Raw genomic sequence first — 7,182 nt, 5'->3', positions numbered from 1 at the left:
GGAGAGAGCAGGATTCCAAGCAGAGTATAAACAAATCCTCCATCCCTGTTTACAAGGTTGCTAGCTAATTTAATCTCAACAGCTTCCTTAATAACACTGTCCCAATAGCCGGGCTTGCATGCCAGTGTCTCGGTACTGTTATATGACAAGGTCATAGTACACAAACAACGATCGGCAATAGCAGATCTACCTACCTGCGGTAATCATGTGTGCCGTTTATGCTCAATACATCAGTCCTCAACGGTCCTGATAAGTCTGACCAATGTATGCCATGCCACAGCTACAAGGAATGCGATACATACCCGTCTTACGCAAACCTAGAGCATTCTTAACGAACCCAAAAGCATTCTAATTTTAGATGGAGGTCGGAAAACACATTGCACATCGTATTTCCGTGAAATACGACCAATCTTGTTGGAAGTGTTCGCTGCATAAGGCAAAAAAGCAGTAGACTTAGGTGTCGACTCAGTATTATCATCAGTCAACCGATGCACAGTTGGTCGATAGCGCAACGCACGTTCAATCTGTCTTTCACCATAACCAGGTCAGCTGGCATAGTCTCAGTGTCGGAAATGACATGTGCCCTGTGTACCAAAGTACGAAGTATCCCTTCACCCCGAGCCGGAAGGTCACAACCGTCAGCCTGTAAATAAAAGGACAGTGTGAGTACGTTTCCGGTAAATTGCATATCCCAATGGTCCATCAACCTTCCTCCTAACCAAAACGCCAAGAAAGGGGAGGCAACCATTCACTTCCACCTCCATCGTAAAACGAATGTTCGGGTGGATCGAGTTCTAAAAAGGCATTCAAATTCTCTCTACAATGAGGCCTTACAAGTAAAGTATCATCAACATATCTGATGGAATATACTGGTTTCGAAGGCGCCGACTCCAATGCATCTCCCTCAGAGTCTTCAATATACAAATTTTCAGTGACAGGAGACAACGGGCTACCCATCGCAACTCCATCTGTGTGCTCGTAATATTGGTCATTGAAGAAAAGGTAAGTGGCTGTCAACACATGTCGAAAGAGATTAGTCAATTCAACTCAAACCGAACCTCAATTAACGGCAACGAATCAGACAAAGGAACACGAGTGAAGAGAGAGACCACGTCAAAACTCACTAAGATGCCGGAGTCATTCAACCGCATTTCCTACAAACGGTGTAAGAAATCAGCTGAGTTCCTGATATGATGTTCACACCGACCAATTTGTGGGCTTAACAGAGAAGCACCCTCCGCCACACACCGTCAGGTGGCTTGCGGAAGATGGATGTAGATGTAGATGTAGATGAAGCAAGATGCTTAGCTACGCGATTTGTCGCAGCACCGATATTGCTCACTATAGGACGGAAAGGAACCCTTTCCTTGGGTACTTTCGGGAGGCCATATAACCAAGGGGGAACAGCACTATAGGTGTTAAGACTGTTGATAGTGTAGTGAACACACGGGGTGTCGTGGGGCGATCACTCTGTTTTTAAAATAACTTCAAAGCCACGATCGCTTCATTCGTTTATTAGATGACCGGTTTCAGCACTCTGAAGGTGCCATCATAAGGTCTGAAACGTGTATTAACATGAATAATACCATATGGACATCAGGGCATATGAGGCAGACAATCTGATAAAATCATTGTCACTGTTGATAGTGTCCTCAGACGATCCACTTTTCTTCTGGGGGCTGTTGGTCTTTCTCTCAGTACTTTTAGTGGGATCAGCTTCAATCCTGTGATACGCTGAGTCAGATAATAAACATTGCATCTTATGTACATAATCCTGTTCGTTTAAAACAACGGTCGCATTGCCCTTGTCCACAGGTGAAATAACAATGTCAGCATCAACTTTCAGAAAACGTAAACAGCCCTCTCTGCCGGTTACATTACTCTTCGGTGGACGAGCCTTATGTTTTCTCGATAAATAAGAGATAACACTCTTCCACAAGTTTTATGCGTCTATAAATGGATGGGCTGGCATATTAGTAGGTAGAGAAAATTTACATCTACATTTATATGCTTACTTCACAAGCCATTGTACGATGTGTCGCGGAGGGCACCCGGTACTGTTACTAGTCATTTCCTTTCCGATTCCACTCGCGAACAGAGTGAGAGAAAGAAAGACTGTGTACATGCCTCCACATGAGCGTTAATTCTCGTATCTTATCTTCATGATCCTTACTCGAAATCCTTCTGTAGTCAGCTTCAGATGTCGGTTCTGAATAATGTTCCTTGTAAATAACATCGTTTTCCCTCTAAGAATTCCCATTTGAGATTCCTGGGTTATGTAATCAGACTGCAGAAAAAAATTGCTCTCCATGCAAAGTGACTCTCATGGTCAGTTTAATTAATTAATCAATTTGATATTAGTGGCATTTCAGCGGTTGGGTGTAAGCGTGGGCGAGAGTACCACTGATAGGATTTGGGAGTTGGCGCAGTAATCAGGCGTTTATTCGTTGCGACGAGATCTTTTAACGAAATTTCAATCTTCCACATATACAGGATGAGATAGACATTATAACAAAATCAGCTACGTTATCGAATTTATGAAGTGATATGGAGTAATAACATGATAGCACAGCATGGTCTTAGCGTTCCGTGATGAAAGAAAAATGACTTTAATATTCTAGTTCAATAAAGCAGGACTTAACAGATATTAAACTGATAAGAGAATTTTTTTCGCAGATTAGAAAATAGAGGAAATATAGCCTATGTGACACTGTTGTACTGGATTTTCACAACAAGTGACGATACTTTAGAGATCTGAAAATGGGTATACGGTCCGATTTCTTCTGATTTAGAAAATAGCTTGTACAAAAGGAAGGTATCTACATTTAGTGTGGGAAATTCGAGGTGTATGGACAACAACATCCCTGTTTTTCACTGGAAAGTGTGGATTTTTTTTTAAAGTGGGGAGGTTAAGTCTGGATGGAATTGAAGTTAGAACTATACGTCCAAGCCGCACCTGGTTCTATCGCAGTGTCTGCAGTGGTACGTGGACGGTGCACGCTTCGTAATCTCGAGAGTGTGCTATCCATGAGCTTTCCCCGCATGATGACCTCAGCAGTTTGGTCCCATGAGACTTTACCAAAAATTTCCATTCTTTCCTGCACAGACAGTCTCTTCCCCACCACATGAGGGAAGGGAAGAAGGGGGATAGTGGGGGAGGGGAGTGGAGGTTTGATGAATTTCCCAGAGGTGGAGGGGTTTATTAATGGTTGCATTTAATTACTTAATCAATTAATCTGATATCAAAACAGTGAGTGTATCAGAGAAGGGAAGGGGGTATTGGGGATTTCCCTGAGGAGTGGGGAGGGGCAAGGGTGGTAGATTTCTCAGGAGGTTGGCTTATCCCCAGGGCGTCATAAACCAATTAACAGAACAATAGGTTTATCCCTGTATATGTGCTTGCCCTTGAATGTATGCAATGTTCACAAACAATATGTCCCAAGATCTACTTTGCCCTCTTGCTGACACCAGCCTGCTAAAGTTGATGAGCTGAGACCTGACGGAGGAAATACATGTCCTAGGTGCTCGAATATTTTGCGGAAGCATGGTAGCACATGTTGGGTCTCTAGGGTTAAGTGGGTAGAGTGTTTACTGCACTTATTTGCATTGCTGTATTGTTTCTAAGAGCTTTTGTCAGTATGCGCTAATAAATGCATTTAACTTCAATGTCGATGCATGTTTACAGTGCATCATGGTATGAAAGTGTCGTCGTAACCTGCAAGTTCCACCAGTTGAAAATGTAATATATGGTCAGGAAAGCTGAGTCACTGATCTGACACTGACATGACATGACATTATCTTACCTCTGACCACGCGACGGTGTGCCAGCGTGTCCTTCGTACTCATGACGCCCTTCGTGGCTGTGCTGAGCATAAAGCATAAACTCCAATTAACGCAGAATATTACAAAAAGTATTTGTGTACACGTTGCATCTCCCAACTAAAACTTGTTAGTGTGTTTCAGGCAGCAGTGCCTAATTATCTCCCTGGGTTCGCACTGCACATCCAGAAACTGATTTTTCCTCGTCATGAATTCTAAAAGTTTTGCTGGACTCTTAGCCGCGTGGGGTAGCCGCGAGGTGTGAGGCGTCTTGTCACGGTCCGCGCGGTTACCCCCGTCGGAGGTTCGAGTCCTCCCTCGGGCATGGGTGTGTGTGTGTGTGTGTTGTCCTTAGCGTAAGTTAGTTTAAGTTACATTACGTAATGCGTAAGCTTAGGGACCGATGGCCTCAGCGGTTTGGTCCCATAAGACTTTGCACAAATTTTCAAAAAGGTTTCTTGGCTCTTAAATCCCATTCCAATAATGATGACGCTGTGTACAGTACTATAGTGTCCTGTTATATTTACTTTTGTGTCGTGCTTCCTCTTAGTTCATTTATCTGTTTCTAAATGAGAAACGAAGCAATTTTTTTGGGCATTGTGGGAACTATCTACAACTTGGAGAAGATATTTTCTTTAGAGATATTTATGATTTGTTACGTAAATGTCTCCCCTAGAACTTAGAACTACTTAAGCCTAACTAACCGAACGACATCACACACATCCATGCCCGAGGCAGGATTGGAACCTGCGACCGTAGCAGCAGTGCGATTCCGGACTGACTAGAACCGTTCGGCCACAGCGGCCGCCTAAATGTCTCATTTTAACCGTCATAAATGCGTGGTATAAAACGACAAGTATCTAGGACTACGTAACAATGGCATTCTTCATGCATTTTTTAAAAAAGCTACTACCCCCAATTCATCATATATCGCAGTACTGATGGTAATTGAGAAAAAAATGTTGAGCCGTAGCTACTCATATCGATAGTGCCACTCTGGTGGTTTATCTTTCCTGCCACGGTGAGGGCGGTAAACTGCGCTCTCTGGGGCCTACGCCAGGAGTAACGAGGCGAGGTCCTGGACGGGTGTGCTCCGGGACGTGGTGGAAGACGGTTGTCGGGTTGACGCAGCGAGTGTGGGACCGGACCTATCGCGTGGAGATATACAAGTTGGCTCTGAACGGAAGGCGCCATAGCAAGCACCGGGAAGCGGGCGAACTGTAATTTGTGTGAAGGAGTAACGATTTTTGCATTGGATGTCCTAGTGGTTTCCGAGAGTTGCGGTGGCTGCTTTCGGAGAAGAGAATTGGTAAGAGCTCATGTCTGCGCTCTTTTCCGTACGATGTTGCTGCCTGCCGTTATAAACGGGTGAAAATCAGGTGCTTGTATTGACTATACGGGAACTGGTGATGTAAAATTACATTTATGATTGAGTCTCACTTCTACTGTGACAACTTAGAGGCGAAAACTGTGGTGGTTTCATTAGGGAGTCAGTTATTTGGGGTAACTGAGGGAGCACCATTATGTTGGTCTAAGTGATACGTTCTCCACGTTTGTCTGAAGCTTTACGAATCGAAATCGTAGGGGAGTACACGTGTGAATAATTTGCTATTGTATTGATGGTTACTTTGTAAAGACTGTTCTCTGGTGTGTTAAATCAGAAATCAGGTGCTGATTTGTAGCCAATCTAAGCAGAAGTTACCATTGCTACTGTCCTTATGATTGGCGTTGTTTGTCTCTTGATTGTGGGTGTGCTCACGTTTAAAATAAAATACAGCTACTATTCATAAGGGTTGTCTAGTAAGGAAATTGCTTAAGCTTTTATCAAATGTAGGTCTGTTTGCCTATCACATTGGCTTTCTATGCTGTAACTGAAGGAATGTGTATGGTCGTTCAAGATTGTAGGCTGACTAGTATTTGAACTGGTGTTGAGGTTAATGGCGAGATCAGCATTCCGCCAACCCGCACGCTGCGCGTGGTTAAATATTCCGCTATTGGGGAGCCCGCTCTCTGTTCTTGGATTGTGTAAGGATACGTGATAAGTGCATCGCTGTAGTTTTTCGCGTGCTAAATTGAGGGGTGTCGGCGACGTCCTAGGGCTAGACTTGTGATGTATGTTATGTTAAAAGGGAATTAACTGTACCAAACTTAAGAGAGCTTTTAGTTTATTTTAGGTCTGTACATGGAAAGATGTTGATATTTTGTCGATTGCGGCAATAACTTCTTGTGTGGGGAGATCCTCTGAGGGACTTGTATTGTAGTGTTGCAGTGCAGTCCATCTGAAACGTGCCGCTTAAAACTTGGGACTGCAGCTCTCTGATGTTATATACTACTCTTTAATCTTAAATGTCTTGGATGTAATGTGGTTGTTGAGGATTATGTAATTTTGATCGCTGGTTCCTTAAAGGAAGTATTTCGTTTTAAAATATGTGCTCGGTCAGAGCCTGTTTAAATATGATTCTAACTCATCATTCAAATTTTCTAGTCTTACCTTCTTAAAAGACTTTCAGTTCAATGATTGTATTTGCCTCTTTAAATGTTTGAGTGACTTAAAGGAAAAGAATATTATTTTGTAATTTGTACTGATTGTTCCTTTCGGGTAATACCTGACTTATGTGTTCAATAAATCAGTGTCTAATCAATGGTGATGCACTGTTCTACTGCTAGCCTACCCCTTCCACTCCACAGCCTATTGAGCTGCTTTGTGTTGAAATTGTGTTCAGAACACCCCTCTGACCTAACACCTCAAATGTTATTATTGAAAACTTATATACAATAATAAATATTAAGCGTCTTAAAAAATAGTGATAATAACGATGAGCTTCTATAAATAATTTATTTTCATGACTGAAGCACAATAGAACCCTTTTGGTTCCTACCCGTCAGAAAAGTCATTATATCCTTCAGGAGGCAACTCCTCTCACATTAAGAACCACTGGTTTATACTTTTTGTTACTGACTACTAAATTACTAACATGACTGTTGATGGAAGGTTTCAGGTCGCATAGGATCGGCATTAGTGTCAGTACTCCTCAAGACACGTTTGCGGACGTGTGGCCGAGAGCACTGTGCTTACCACTGGTATATGTACTCATCGTTTTCAAACTTACTACTTTACTATCCTACAAAATGTGGAGACAGTTTATGTAACTAATTTAAACTCTAGCTCACCTTTCACAGGTAGTACGTATATCCATCATAAAAATGAAGTAACATTCCTGAACTGCTACCTACTTAGACAGTGTATACACTCCTACGAACCAAGTAACGGACGTGTTCCTACTCGAGTTTTTTACTAATCCAGGAGGGTAATCTAACCACTCTTCCAGGTTTTCAGCAGTTACCGACAAAAAGAACTGACAG

The sequence above is a fragment of the Schistocerca gregaria genome, chromosome 5, assembly GCF_023897955.1.
Source record: "Schistocerca gregaria isolate iqSchGreg1 chromosome 5, iqSchGreg1.2, whole genome shotgun sequence".
NCBI lineage: Eukaryota > Metazoa > Arthropoda > Insecta > Orthoptera > Acrididae > Schistocerca > Schistocerca gregaria.
This window is presented reverse-complemented; position numbering follows the sequence as displayed.